Source organism: Cryptotermes secundus, unplaced genomic scaffold, assembly GCF_002891405.2.
Source record: "Cryptotermes secundus unplaced genomic scaffold, Csec_1.0 scaffold375, whole genome shotgun sequence".
NCBI lineage: Eukaryota > Metazoa > Arthropoda > Insecta > Blattodea > Kalotermitidae > Cryptotermes > Cryptotermes secundus.
The window spans coordinates 1296762-1311640 of record NW_019731222.1 but is presented as its reverse complement, the minus strand read 5'-3'; positions in this window follow the sequence as shown (position 1 = coordinate 1311640).

Here is a 14879-nt window from a genome sequence, read left to right as displayed (position 1 = left end):
AAGTCTGCCACTCCAGTTTGTAGTTCGTCATTTGCTGGGCGAGATATGGCAGTTCACAGAATTAACACATGAACTAGAATGTGTACATGTATACAAGTATGGAGCGTATTGATGTGTAATCGGAGAATTGTTACGGTTATTAACATCGTTTTTGGTCATACTGTAGTATGTCTCTGTGGTATAACCACTATTATACATTAGAGTCCCTGAAGGACATTTTGAAATCACAATTTCACTGTCCACATTATCACATCATGAAATCTTAAAAAGTTATGTAAAGACAGCTGTATTTATACTAAGTCTTCATGTGATATTATTTTTTATTTAAAAAAAAATGCACGTATATACAAAAAAGTCCTAGGCAATGCCCTTCCGGTCATCTGTAGCGCAGTCTTGTAAACATCTTATTCTGTCATAGCGGTCACCCCGCAATCTGGAACATCTCTGTTAACTTTAAGGGTATACTATTAATATTTTGTATATATACTTCTTTTTTACCGCCTCTGTGGTCTAGTTAGGGGGCACGCGGTAGCGTAGTTGGTTGAGGCACTATGCTACAAACCGGAAGGTCGCGGATTCAAGACCTGATGAGGTCACTGGATTTTTTCAATTGACCTAATCCTTCCAGCCACACTATGGCTCTGGGGTCGACTCAGCCTCTAACAGAAATGAGTACCAGGAATATTCTTGGAATGTTCTTGGGGCTAAAGGGCGGCCAGCGCGTAGGGCTGACAAAGTTGCCGCCATCTATGAGCCGATTATCTAGAAAATGTGGGAACCTCAACATCTCACAACTCTATGGACCTCTACTGCCTGTTACGGGGATACCTTTACTTTACTTTACTGTTGTGTGGTCAGAGTTCCTGGCTAAAAATCCAGAGATCCCGGGTTTGATTCCCGGAGCTACCAGATTTTCTGAGAAGTAGTTGGTCTGGAACGGGGTGCACTCAGCCTCGTGAGGATAATTGAGGAGCTACTTGAATGGAAAAGTAACGGCTCCGGTCTAGAAAACCGAAATTAACGGCCGTGGGGATTCGTTACGCTGACCACTCGACACCCTCTATCCTCTAAAGTTGGCATTAACTTCGCCGACAAACGACGGCCGCTCGGTTGGTATAGTTCGCTTGCGGACTAAAACCACGGAGTTATATATACTTCTTTATTTTTTTAATAAATTTAGGAATTTTATTTACGAAGTAACAGACGCCTTGCAAAAATCTTTTTTCCTCTAGTCTAAATAGGTCTGTAACTGACTTAGGGTATTCTTTGTTGCTGTTCTCAAACAAAACGTCCATCATTGTTGCCCTTTGTTTCTCGCACAGTTTACAATCCCAGAAGATATGTTCCTCCGTCTATAGCACGCCCCCACATTCGCATTAAGCCGTAGACACAATGTTAAATCTACTTAAGCTTGCTTTAAGACTGGTGCTGCCTGCTCTCACGGTTTATTGACACGAAGGCACGAAGGTTCATTTTTATCTCGCGGAACCATGGACACGAGCCATTTCTGTAGTAACTTCCAAAGTAACTTTCTCCTCTGTCCCTTTCGGTGTTATGACAGTTTCTCTTTGCCTTTCTTTTTCGACTGGGCTTTAAGGTCTGCTACTGGTAATAGTTGATTATCTCTGCCTTCTTTGGCATATAATTAGTAATATGCAAAAGAGCGGTGCTGCTACCTAGTGTTACGCTATGAACTTTCGTCGGCAAAAGTAGACATATCGACTCCAGCATAATTCCCTGTCATCTTCTGTTCATATTCGTAACTCCTACCAGCTCTGCCTACATTCATAAGAAGCATACATAAAGACTAAATACCAGGGTTTAGCATATTGTATTTATTGCTTTTAGAGGAAACAAGAGTTACACATACATATTTCGGTATGGAGGGTGTGCGTTGGTATATGCCATACACCCTCTGCTTCTTTCGAATGAGCAGGGTTTAGTCTCAGCTTTTCCCGAGAGATAACTTATACCCTTTCATTATGAAAATTGTAAAAACCAAACCCTCCTTTTTCATATTATTTTGTTAATTTATAGCAAACGAGTTGTACAATAAATTGGTGCAAATTGCTGTTCGTTTCTATAGCCAACAATGCATCGTGTTTCGTGTTAGAAAAAGAAGGAATCAGTATGAATGGTGTCCGCTTTGTAAGGATATTCAGAGTATGTTGACCCTTGTGTTTCCTCACGCCATCTTAACATCACAGTCGAGAAATTTGCTCTTAAATAACTCCCCTTCAGTGTTTGAACTTCGTTTACGGCATACCCTGTGCTTCTTTTAAACTGAAGCTAGGACAGGCCTTGTGAATCTTCTCTTCCACCTTCTAAAACATAGGCCTAATGAAGTAATTAGAATTGTTTACTGCTTCTACATTTCGTTACATTAACGTTAACGAAAGTTTAATTTGTATTTCAAGAATTCCAAGAAGTAAATTCTGGGAAGAACTAATTGCCTACTTTCCTTTCGCTGCATACTGAACATCTGATACGACACGGACCGCGTAGAGGATACCGAATCAAACAATTATATTGTTGCGTGCGTATTTGTCGCCGCGGGGAACGTGTTTACTAGACACCTGCCTAACAACGACCGTCTTTTGTGACTCTTTCACGTTTGGGGAGGGAGGACAGAACAAGATAATCTCATAATAGGAGAGTAGGCTAAAAATGATTAATTCTACCACAAATATATTATGGAGAGTATATGAAAGTTAATTTATTTCATTGGGCTTCAAACTTATATAGTATGTAGAATACAAATATCTTATAAATACACAAATGCATGAAGAAAAATTTTAATAATGACATTGTTAGTAGCATCACAGGGCGTAGGTGGCTGGACAATATTAAAATGGATCTTAGACAGATAGGATGGGATTGATCTGGCTCAGGATAGGGACCAGTGGAGGGCTCTTGTGAACACGGTAATGAACCTTCGGGTTCCATAAAATGCTGGAAAATTCTTGAGTAGCTGCAGATTTTGGTTCTCCTCAAGAAGGGCTCAGCTCAATAGGTAAGTAAGTAAGTAGCATCACAGGACACTGCAGTGTCTACAAACCAACCAACCAACGAACTCCTCGAAGCCAAATCCTTCTTGAGAAACCAACACGCTTCTACTAATATATATATCTCATTCATTCATCAGTAATCTATCACACGACAGGTCCACAGTCTCTTCCAAAACAGTTCCTCCACTTAATGCGATCTCAAGCTTTCTCCAAGGTCATCCAGCATCTTCTTACATCTTCTTCCTCGTCTTCTAGGCACTTCTAACCGCCCCTCCGGTTTGTTTTGTCTTCGGAGGAAACATCTCGCATACATGGTATCTCTGTTTTTGGAAAGAGACTATCCAGGAAAAGTGATAATGTGGTAGTTTTTCCATTTGCTTTCCACATCGCAGTACAACAGCCCTTCAAACCACTCTGGTCACGCCTGTTGCTATACAAACTTGAACAATTTTGAGCATCATTTGCTCTGTGCTTCAAATCGCTGCTGATGACGCTGCTTCCAGCATTGGTTTTTGGTGTCTCTCTTCGTCTGATGCCTACCCTTTGACCTGTCCAGCAAGGGAGGCTCTACCAGTAGCTACGCTACCGCTGGTATAACTCTCAGGGTCCTTGGCATACTCAAACCCCCTCACCACGATATATATATATATAAATGAAATACAATCTAATAAGATTAATAAATCTTTCAATATATATATATTAACTCGATTGATGCTACTTTTGACTCAACAGAACCGGATCCCGAGGTGGACCCGGTGAACCAAGCATTAATGTTACTGTACTCTTGTTGTCCGCTAGCAGCCCTGCCGCAAACCAACGGTTAAATAAATACAGTACTAAAGAATATTTGTCGTGCAGGAAACGCTACGTGTATGAAACGATCCATGCAGGATGATATGAATGGACCTTAAGGGCGCAATCCAACACGCTTTCAGAGGGATCGATCCAAACTGGCGGATGTGCCTTGTTGTGCTCCTGCTTCTCGTTGTGATGCTGTTCCGTTTCGTGAACAGCCACTACTGCAAGCACTGGGGCTAAGCACTTCCCACAGTCCCTGTGTTCCAGAGATAAGGCAGCGGTTACATCCAATTTCCACTGGAGTGACCTTCAACAAGTGGTTCTGGAGACACCACACATATAATTCCGCACTTTAACTCCACAGGTCACCAAGAGACCTGCTAATAGCCAAGAAAGGTATCATTTGAGTGTCTGCAGATATTCGCACGGGGCCTTTGTAACCAAGACGCATGCGTGACCGATTCCATACGACTCCTGGTGCTCCTGCCTTTCTCACTACCTTCCCTCCAGACTGCAGCACTCTCGACGTTTCGTCTGCGTTCTCTGGCTTATGGTCCTTAGTAATGTGAATTTGGCGGTCAACACAACACAAAGCAGAACATCTGCAAAGTGGGGACAAAAATAGATATTTTGACGTCACTTATTCGTTGACTCTAAGTAGGTGAATGTTACATGTTTCGACTCTTATTTAGGTTATCATCAGGCAAATTCCATAAAACACAAAGTTAATTGAATATATTTGCCGTAATATGGATCCATATTATGCAGTTTTGTAATTGTGATTATTAGCGAATACACCTTAAAGAAATATAAACAATATAATCAAGTTAAAGCGAAGAAAGCCTGTTGTCAGAGGTTAAAAATTACATATCAGATATTAATATTATTTATTAATATAATACATTCTAAAACTGGCATAAAATTTAAAATACAAGTCACAACTTCATCGTGTTGAATGTTTGTTTCAAGTAATTCCCAATAAATCCGCATAAAATATGTTGCAGTTAATCTTATTTGATTGATGTTGTCTCGGAGCCGTGGAAGTTATATGATAGCGTGCCTTTCGCTGTGTGGGGGTTCCTTTTTCTATCTTCAGCCTTGTAGCTCTTTACTGAAATTAAGTAGTACTGTATTGATAATGTGTTATAACGTTGTATGTTAAAGTTAGCGATTAAAATATGGGATGACGTATATTTACCTATTTATCCTGTGAATGGTATACTCGTATTTTCCCGCATACGCACCGGGATTATTTTGAATTAAAGTGTTGGAAATTGGCTATAATGAAGTAAAATAATATATACGTAAATATTTGAGACCGCGCCATAGCTCAAGCGGTTAGTCGCTGGCTTCCCACCGCGGCGGCCCGGGTTCGATCCCGGGGTTTGGTCAAGTGGAATTTGTGGTGGGCCAAGTGTCGCTGGGACAGGTTTTCTCCGAGTACTTCGGTTTCCCCTGCCAATCTTCATTCCACCAATTGCTCCACAATCACCCTCACCTATCATCTGGGGCTGGTACAATAGGCCAGAAGTGGCCGCAGTACAAGGGACTTAGTCCAACCCCACTAGCAATAAAAAAAAAATACGTAAATATTTTATCTATTATATGTTGAATTTTGTGGATATTAACAATTTTATTTACATGTTAATTATTTATATATGTGAAGTTTGCACACGTTAGTGTAGTATTATTCGTGTAACGGAACAGTCTGAGTAGTTCTCTGTTTTAGACATATATATATATATGTAAACTCCGTGGCTTTTAATCCGCAAGCGAACTATACCGACCGGCGAAGTTAGTGCCCACTTTAGCGGATAGAGGGTGTCGCGTGGTCAGCACAACGAATCCCCACGGCCGTTAATTTTCTAGACCGGTGCCGCTACTTTTCAATTCAAGTAGCCCCTCAATTATCCTCACGATGTTGAGTGGACCCCGTTCCAGAATCAATATTTCTCAGAAAATCTGGTAGCGTCGGGAATCGAACCCGGGACTTCGGGATCTGTAACCAGGAACTCTGACAATTAGACCACAGAGACTGTCCATATACGTATATGTGTGTATGTGTGTCTTATAATACGGTCACGTGGCGTGTGTTGAATTTAGGATGTTGATTAATTGGAGGGAAGAGGAAACATGTTTTAGGCGTGTGGGTATGTTTTTATTAGAATGTCATGTGGGTTTATGTGAATTTATCTATCATTCATTTGAATTTTTATTTTTGCTTAAGTTATATATCTGAAATGAAAGTTGGTACAGGAGTTCAAGCAATATTAAGGCTTTTCGTCAGAAATTTGAGAGGCTGTAATTTTGGTATTACTGTTGGGAGAATTTATGATTTACTCAGATGCCTTGATGTACATACTAAGTTTCGTAACGATTAGTTTAGGCATTAAAGGTTAATGGTAGGGGATACACATACAGACACACACAAACAGCAAGGTGATTTTATAAGCCCACTTTTATTTCAAACTAAGAAAGTAGGCTAGAAAGTTAATAAAATTGGTTTAAGCTCCTTAATGAGTTATATTTTTGCAAACTGTACGCACGGGAAGAATTTTAAAAGAGCAATTCATCAACCTCTCTATTGTGATGTAAGTAAATGCAGATGTATTCTAAGAAGATAATATTTTCTTAGTGAAATAAATGAATCAATGGATCGGATTTGCCTTATTTATATCTCAAGTACATATAAAATGCAACTTTACTATCCATATTCTGTAGGCATTCTTTCAATTTTCTGCTTCCTCTGTGAGCAGAATATACCCTAATCTATTATGAAGCTTGCTGTATGTTGCTCGAAACATGGACCATAGCCGAAGCTATCAAGGGATTGCAGACGTATTTTTTAGCTTACATACTTTCCTTATTTAGAAAAAAATATACGTAGGCTTATGAGATCAACTTCCTGTCTGTGTGTGTGTGTGNGATAGAGTAATGGAGGTTTTTTAGGACTACTCTGTAGGAGCGTTCTTCTTTGGGTTTATACGTGTGGAAGGAAGTATTTTTTTCAGAAAGGGATTTGACTATAGCTCTGTATGCCTCAGGAATTGAGGGTTTGATACGGACTTGGTTGTTGGCTAGGGCCTTGATTTCGTACTGCTGTGGGGCAATCTGATCAAGTAACTGGAGGAGGGGTGGAAGGACGGTGACGTCACTGACAAAAATTGGGGGTGGTTTGTGGGTGACTTCAGTAGTTGGGGGTTGAGGCTTTTCTGAGGAAGTGCCAGATGATAGGGCTGAGAATTGGTTATGTGTTGGGATGGGATGAAGCCAATGGTGTTCTTCTTTTGGGAGCTTGGACTCACGTGTGGAATCCTCGTGGAGCTTGCGACTTCTTTTGGTTGAAATCTTGGACCAGGGGATGGGCCCCTGTGAGGAAGACGTATCCATTTCTATGTCCGTTGAATGAAATCCAGGAGATGCTGGTGAGCGATGGGTGCACCCGAGTCGATAAACGTGGACAGTTCCAGAATACAGGTGATGGGTATGAAGAAATAATAAGTAAGCAACTAAAATTCACTATTAAACTCGTTGGTCAGGGTTGAGGTTGACTGTTTATGCCACAGTCCTCAAGCAAGTATACAGTAGTGTATGAGTTGTGGTAGTACACAGATAACGGAGGGAAGTATAAACACGTCCTCACCGTTCCACTGCTTACACAGTAATCGAACCAAACTTGGCATCTATATCGTGGCACCTGACCCCATCTCAATGGCTAATTCACAAATCCCTCCCATCAGTAATACCAACGTTACAGTCTCTCAAAATTCTGAGGCAATTCATTAACACTGTTTTAACGCCTATACCAATCAACATGAAACTTGATATGTATATCACGCCACACGAAGCCATTTCAGGGGCACACTCCTTAAGCCCCTTCGGTCGTTACTACCAGCATTACAGCCTCTCAAATTGTTAAGGGCAATAACCGCACTGTTACTCAAGTGCATCAGCCGATCGTCATAGAACTTAGTGCGTATAAAGGCCGCGCTATAGCTCAAGCGGTTAGCCGCTGGCTTCCCACCGCGGCGGTCAGGGTTCGATCCCGGGTCTGGTCAAGTGGGATTTGTGGTGGACAAAGTGGTGCTGCGGCGGGTTTTCTCCGGGTACTTCGGTTTCCTCTGCCAATCTTCATTCCACAAAATTCTCCATCATCATAGTCACCCGGGGCAGGCTACAATAGGCCAATCAGTGGCCGCCGTGCCGAGTGGACCCAAGGATTCCACCCCCCACTAAGCGAATTAAAAAAAATAGTGCGTATAACATGCCACCTGAGCCAATTTAAACGCCCTACTTCCCCATTGAAAACAGTTCAATCAATCGTTCTCAAGTACTTACATGCTGACAGACAGATTTCGAAACTAATAGCAGCATTGTTGCAACTATTCTTTCCAAATGTGCCATAAATGAACAAATCGCAATTTATAACAACGCTATGATAAAGAATGCCTTCTTCTTGGATGTGGCGCCATGTGGATCTTGTCTGAACCGACGTTTCGGAGGAACGTATCGCCTTCATCTTCAGGGTTTAAAACCCGCGAACGAGAAAAAAGCTTGAGTAAGTGGCTGCAGACTGGGTCTGCAGCCACGTTCCTCCGAAACGTCGGTTCGCACAAGATCCACACGGCGCTACATCCCAGAAGACGGCATTCTACATAGTCACCGTCATGAAAACCTCAAATCTTACAACGTTATAATAGTTGAGGATCAACTCATGAAGTCCTAGAAAACAAGACAGACATTAAACCCAAGTAGGCTAATGGCGATGGGTTTAACTGGCCCAATCTTGGTTTAGTTAACCTTACGTAAGTCCAAATGTCTACAGCGGTTGTACGAACAGTTTTATTACATTTTAAGTGGTGAATGTAGCGCCGCTGCACTGCACAATTGAGTCGTACATTGTGGATCGTTCTCTCCTGAGAGATGTGGGTGGATTTGTTGCCTGCAGTGTGCTACACACACAGGCAGCCAGGCAACATTCGCAAGCGAAGTGTGTGATCAGATGAAAATCGGAAATTTTATATCATCATCAGCAACGACAATTTGTATCAGCATGTCGGCTGGAAGCTTAGTCCCTCACATTTTACTGGTACGAGTTGTTGGACGCGATTACATTAATTTTCTTCGAACCCACTTAAGTGGGCTGTTGGAAAATGCGTCCTTCTGTACTCGTCTTCAAGTGCGGTTTCAGCATAACTGCACTCCGCCTCATTCCATTCGTGAAGTGCATCAGTTATTGTTCGAAAAATATACTGGTCGCTGGATTGGTTGCGGACGCAAAGCTCGTTTTCTGGCGTGTACGTTCACCTTACTTGAATCTTCTCATTTTTTCCTTGCAGGGATATTTAGAAACCAAGATCCACGGGACTAAAATCTATGATATAGAGCAGAGGTTCTCGAACTTTTTGTGCCACGGACACCTTTGGCAGTCTAATGAAGCTTATGGACCCCTTCTGAGAACAGTGTTTTCGTATAATGTATCGTATAATACCGTTGCTATGCAACGATCGCGAGAAGGAACATGCTTTGCTTGGTACCACCGATAAACACGTCAACGATATTCGGGCTGTCGGTAGGTAGCCGCCCGTGATGACAGCAGAGGAACTGTTGGAGGCCCCGAGGCAATATGGCGAGGGCTCCAGGCCGGTTGAATGAGTTATGAATTGAAAGTCAGCCTGTGAAGAGCAGACTGGGAGGTTGGTGTGAAATGGCCGCCAGCTGGGTAGTTAGTCGAGTTCACTTGAGGGTTGGCAGTTCAGTTGAGCTCTACAAGGGAGGCTGAGAATAAAAAGTTATATGCAAGAGTGCGATTGTGAAATGAAGACTTATGTGTTTTGTAGGCGGTCGCGGTAGCCGAGCGGTCTAAAGCATGCACTATCTTCGCTCGCTCGGAAGCCGGGATCGTGGGTTCGAATCCCACTCAGGGCATGGATGTTTAGTTTGTGTGTGCGTTTTTCTGTGTTTGTCTACAGGTAGAGGCCTTGCGACGAGCTGATCACTCGCCCAAGGAGTCCTACTGAATGTGTAAGATCTAGTAAACCGAAGTGAAACCGAGAGTTTCATGGAGGTAGGCCTAGGCCCAAATTGGGGCTGTAGCGCCACAGAAAAAAAAAAACCTTCATTCCACCAATTGGTCCACAATCACCCTCACCTATCATCTGGGGCTGGTTCAATAGGCCAGAAGTGGCCGCAGTACAAGGGACTTAGTCCCACTCCACTAGCAATAAAAAAATAAATATGTATACCAAAATATAAAAAAAAACAATTTTGTAACATAGTAATACATGTGCTTCTTTATTAACGCATTAATTAATAAAACAGTATATTTAAAATATAGGCAAGTTAGTACGTTTTAAATGCACATCGGTGTGAAGACTGCTACAGCTTAGCTTGAATAATAACATTAAGCTGTGTAATAGTCTTTCACAAGGCAACTCGCATGTTATGTTGGGCAGCCAAGTGTTGCAGGTGTTGAAAATCCCGATTAACTAAGATATATCGTTGCAAATGCAATGAAAATTTCCGCAGTTCGCGTCATAAAGCGAGGATAAGCTTCGCTGATGCAACACCAGAATCCTCGAAAGCTTTTGAGTGTAAGTCCAATTGTATTAATTTATTTGTGCTAAGCTCAATGAGTTCATTATTGGCCGGGTCAACATCTTCGATACAGTTTATATAAGAAAGAAAAGGATTGCAGACCCGTGGTTCAATTTTAATGCCATTAAGACAGAAATAACTTCTGAAGTGTTTCCACGTGTTCGCAGATTTCTCTTTTCAAAGAAATTGACAGAAAATTTTATATCTCAACTCCATCTTGGTAAAGCACTTTCACCAGCTTTGAAAGTCTGCAAGGATATTGGCCTGTACCCTCTTCTTCCATATCTACAGGATAGCCAAGAAAGCTCTAAATTTTTCAGTAGCAACCATAATGGTGATATCATGTCTTTAAACTGAAGGTTTATCTCATTCGTATTGTTAAAAATATATGCGAGGTAAGCGAAACCACGGATAAAATCCTCTATTTCAAAGTGTTCCATGCGTGGGATTTCTTTTTCTTTTAGAAAAAGTGAAACTTCTGCCCTTAGCTTCCAGATTTGTCCTCTTGAAAGCCAGTGAATTTCTGTGAGGTATAGAAGCCCTTCGTACAAATGTTCTGCCCCAGTTTCTTGACAAAATATTTTAGTAGCCCGAGAATTCAGAGAACTTCTTCTTGCAAGATTGACATTTATGTCTGTTGACAAAACTTCTTTCGGGGTTGTTGAAAGTCTTTGTTGCCAGTGTATGTCTATGTAAAAAAAAACAGTAAGTAACGACGACGTGAGGAGCTTAATTTTCCACTAAAGTAGTGTGACGTATCGACCCACTGCTAGGCAAGGGCTCGATAAACACGTTCCCACGGAGACAATTTTTTTTGTAAACGGCCTGTTGCTGGGGAATGAGCACAAAATTACGCGACAAGAATGAAAGGTGTTTTCTATTTGGCCTGCCCTATGCCCAGTGCTGGATAACGGGCCCATGAACATGCATTTTGACACGTGGCACGTGATTTCCGTGAGGTCTGACCCGAGGCTATATAATGCGGAATTTCAGGTGTGCAATCAGAGTGTGAGAATGAGAGTTGTCGGTAGAAGGTAGCCACGGGAAGTCAGTAGTTGAAGAACAGTTAGAAGGCGGCCTGTGAAAACTTAGTGTGTGATTAGAAGATTTAATGACAGTGAGACTGTTTTAATCGCGTTGCCAGGATACGACTACTGAAGACTGAGAATCCTAGAGCGTGTGTAACGGTGAATTGTAAAAGGTAAAGTTAAAGTTGTCCCTGTGCTTAACGAATTAAGCACTACCCCATGAAGGCGTATGGGGGAGTGGATGTATGGATTCACATTTTCTTCATCTCGGCACTAGTTGCAGGTGAATGGTCAGCTTCACGCCCAGGTCGCTTTACCCCCGGGAAAGAGTCCCCGGTATCCATTGGATAGGAGGCTGGCTGGACCCCATAGCCGGTCTGGACGATGTGGAGAACAGAAAATTCTTGACCCTACTGGGGCTCGAACTCCGACCCCTCGGTCATCCAGCCCGTAGCTAGAGTACAATACAATACAATACAGAAAAGAAGAATACGTCGATCTAGACATCCACTCCCCCATACGCCTTCATGGCGTAGTGCTTAATTAGTTAAGCACAGGGACAATTTTACCTTTACCTTACAGCTTCAAGTTTTTGTCTGTTCCAGTCCGCAAACCAGCTAGACCATTTCCAGTGCATTTAGCTTTTTTAAAGGTCCCTACAATATTGTGGGGTTTCTTTTGTTTGGCAAACCAGTGAGCAACATTCTAGGGTGCTTAAAAAGTTCTTTTTTGTGTGTAATGAATTAAGTTTCGGAAGTGTCCCAGATTTTTCGGGTTCAACTTCCTTCGGAAGAAAAAAATCCCGCATCTTTGGGTGCATTTTCAGGATGGACAGATTTGAGGTGCTCTTTCAGTTTTTGTGGCTTCATACTTCCGTTTCAAAGAATTTCTCTTCGCTGAAAACTGTAACTGTTGTGTCCCTTCACGTTCGTTAATGCGAGTGAAACTATTCACAGTTCTTTTCTTTCACATTTCAACTGAAATTGGGTCTGTAACACAAAATAAATAAAGCTAAAATAAAATATGTGATTCAGTTGATCTTTTCTTAAACTTAATATTCTTATATGGTCTTTAAGTAATTTGTTTGATAAACCTGCATAATAATAAGAATAATTTATCTATATTTCCCATCAAGTCAAGGAGGATGGGGTGGGCAGGGCATGTAGCACGAGTGGTGGAGAATAGTAATGCATCTAGTATATTGGTGCGAAAGCCGGCAGGAAAGAGACCACTGGGAAGACGAAGGTGTGCGTGGATGAATAATATTAAAATGGATCTCAGAGAGATAAGATGAGATGGTATAGATTTGATTGATTTGGCTCAGGACAGGGACCGCTGGAGGGCTCTTGTGAACACGGTAATGAATTTTCAAGTCCCGTAAACTGGTGGGAATTTCTTGAGTACCTACACAATTGACAGCTTCTCAAGAAGGGCTCAGATCCGTGAGTGATTTTTACTAGTAGGACGAAGATGAGTGAAAACCTTAAGCCGTTTTCCTCATAAATTTCGCCATCTTGTTTAGAGCAATTTAATATGCTCACAAGAGTTTATTTTCTCTAAGTGAATGTTGCACATTATGCATTCGTCCCTATCTGTAATGCGTTAAGCTTTATTTGTATGCTTAACAACACCGTCGATAACTCAGTTTATATAGCGCAAAATTCCAGAATGTTTAGGGAAAGATGAATTGGAAAGGATGTGGAAGGAAACAGTCAAGGCCTAATATGAGGTTTGAACCGAGGGATTGAGAAAAAATACAAAAATCCTCAGTCAGAATACTCTATGCCCCGATCCAAGAATCAAACCAGACACGGGACGAATGCATGTCAGAAGCCTTAGGACGTATGTATATATTATGAGAGGGGGTGGGTTTTCCCATGCACTTAGACCAGTTATTGGTCCATTGTGCGCCCCCCTTTTAATTTCTACTGTCGCCATACCCTACCGGTAACGGTACGTGCCATCAGGCCCCGTAGAGCCAACGAGGTCGGCCCCCGGTACCTTGATGCTTCCCCCATCCACCAGAGGCATTGGAGACTACTTGGGCGGGAAAAGGCCTGTAATTTAGCTCAGAGGTCTCCTAGAGACATGAGGTTCTTTTACGTGCCGTAAATCTAGGACACGGGACACACGGCTTAAAGTCCCTCCCGGAGGACTTGTTCCCTGAATTTTTCCGCCCTTAAAAATTCCACGATCTCCGCCGGGTTTGAACCTGCGGACCTTGAGTCATAAGGTGGGAACGTTACCCCTAGACTACGGAGGCCGCTAGCCTTAGGACGTAACTATTGAACCAAGTTTGTCGATATATCATAACCTCAATTTTACAGGTTCTGATATTCATCATCACGGAAAGTCAAACTCAGCATTTAATATAAACTGGGCCACTGCATTGTTGTCACACAACCGCAGTCTGTTTTTCTAACATTAATTTTAATATCATGTTTCTACGTGGTTTTCTTCGAAACTCTCTCTCTTCCCTTTCCATGCATTTCATCGCAAATTAATTCTCATATTCATACAAACAGACCTGGCCCTCTACCCTGGATACAGTTGACTTCCTTATCATTACCAAAATAGATGTATATGTGAAGTATCGAAAACTCTAATCCGAGAATAACACTCCGACAAAACATAAAAAAAAACTCTGTGACCTGTAGTCGTCCGCAAGCGAACTATACCGACCGAGCTACCGCCGCTTGTCCGCGAAGTTAGTGCCAACTTTTGCCGATAAAAGGCGTCACGTGGTCAGCGCAACGGATTCCCACAGCCGTTAATTTCTGTTTTCTAGACCGGAGCCGCTATTTTTTCATTCAAGTAGCTCCTCAATTAGCCTCACGAGGCTGAGTGGACCCCGTTCCAGACCCACTATTTCTCAGAAAATCTGATAGCGCCGGGAATCTAACCCGGACCTCTCGATCTGGTAGCGAGGAACTCTGATCACTAGACCACAGAGACGGTCATAATACTCAGACAAAGAAACTAAACCTTAGTTCTCATGAACTTTCGAATTTCATCCAAAAGTGTACTGCAATAGTTGCATGGCAAGAGTATGGAATAAATTTGAAAACATCTTTTTATGTTCTCTGCTATGTCCGTGATAGGAGAATAGGAATTGTTAGGAGAAGTAAATAACGCTTGTACAGTTTTAAAAAAAACGGCATGATTTGGTAGTGTGATTGAAGGATAACTATGAACGTAAACTATATAAACATGTCTTATTACGTTAGAAAAACAGACAAAATTGATATTACTTTTTACCACTTACTGAGTCTCGATATACCTACCACGCCTCGCGTTCAACCTGACAGCGCACGCGCTTAAGTATTTGCGCGGCAACGTCTTCAATAACGGTCTGGATGTCGCCTCTGACGCGAGTTGGATCTCGGACTTGTTTGGGACTGGACAGTGTTCTTCATTTAGTTCAAGAAGAAAAATTCCCAAACAATTA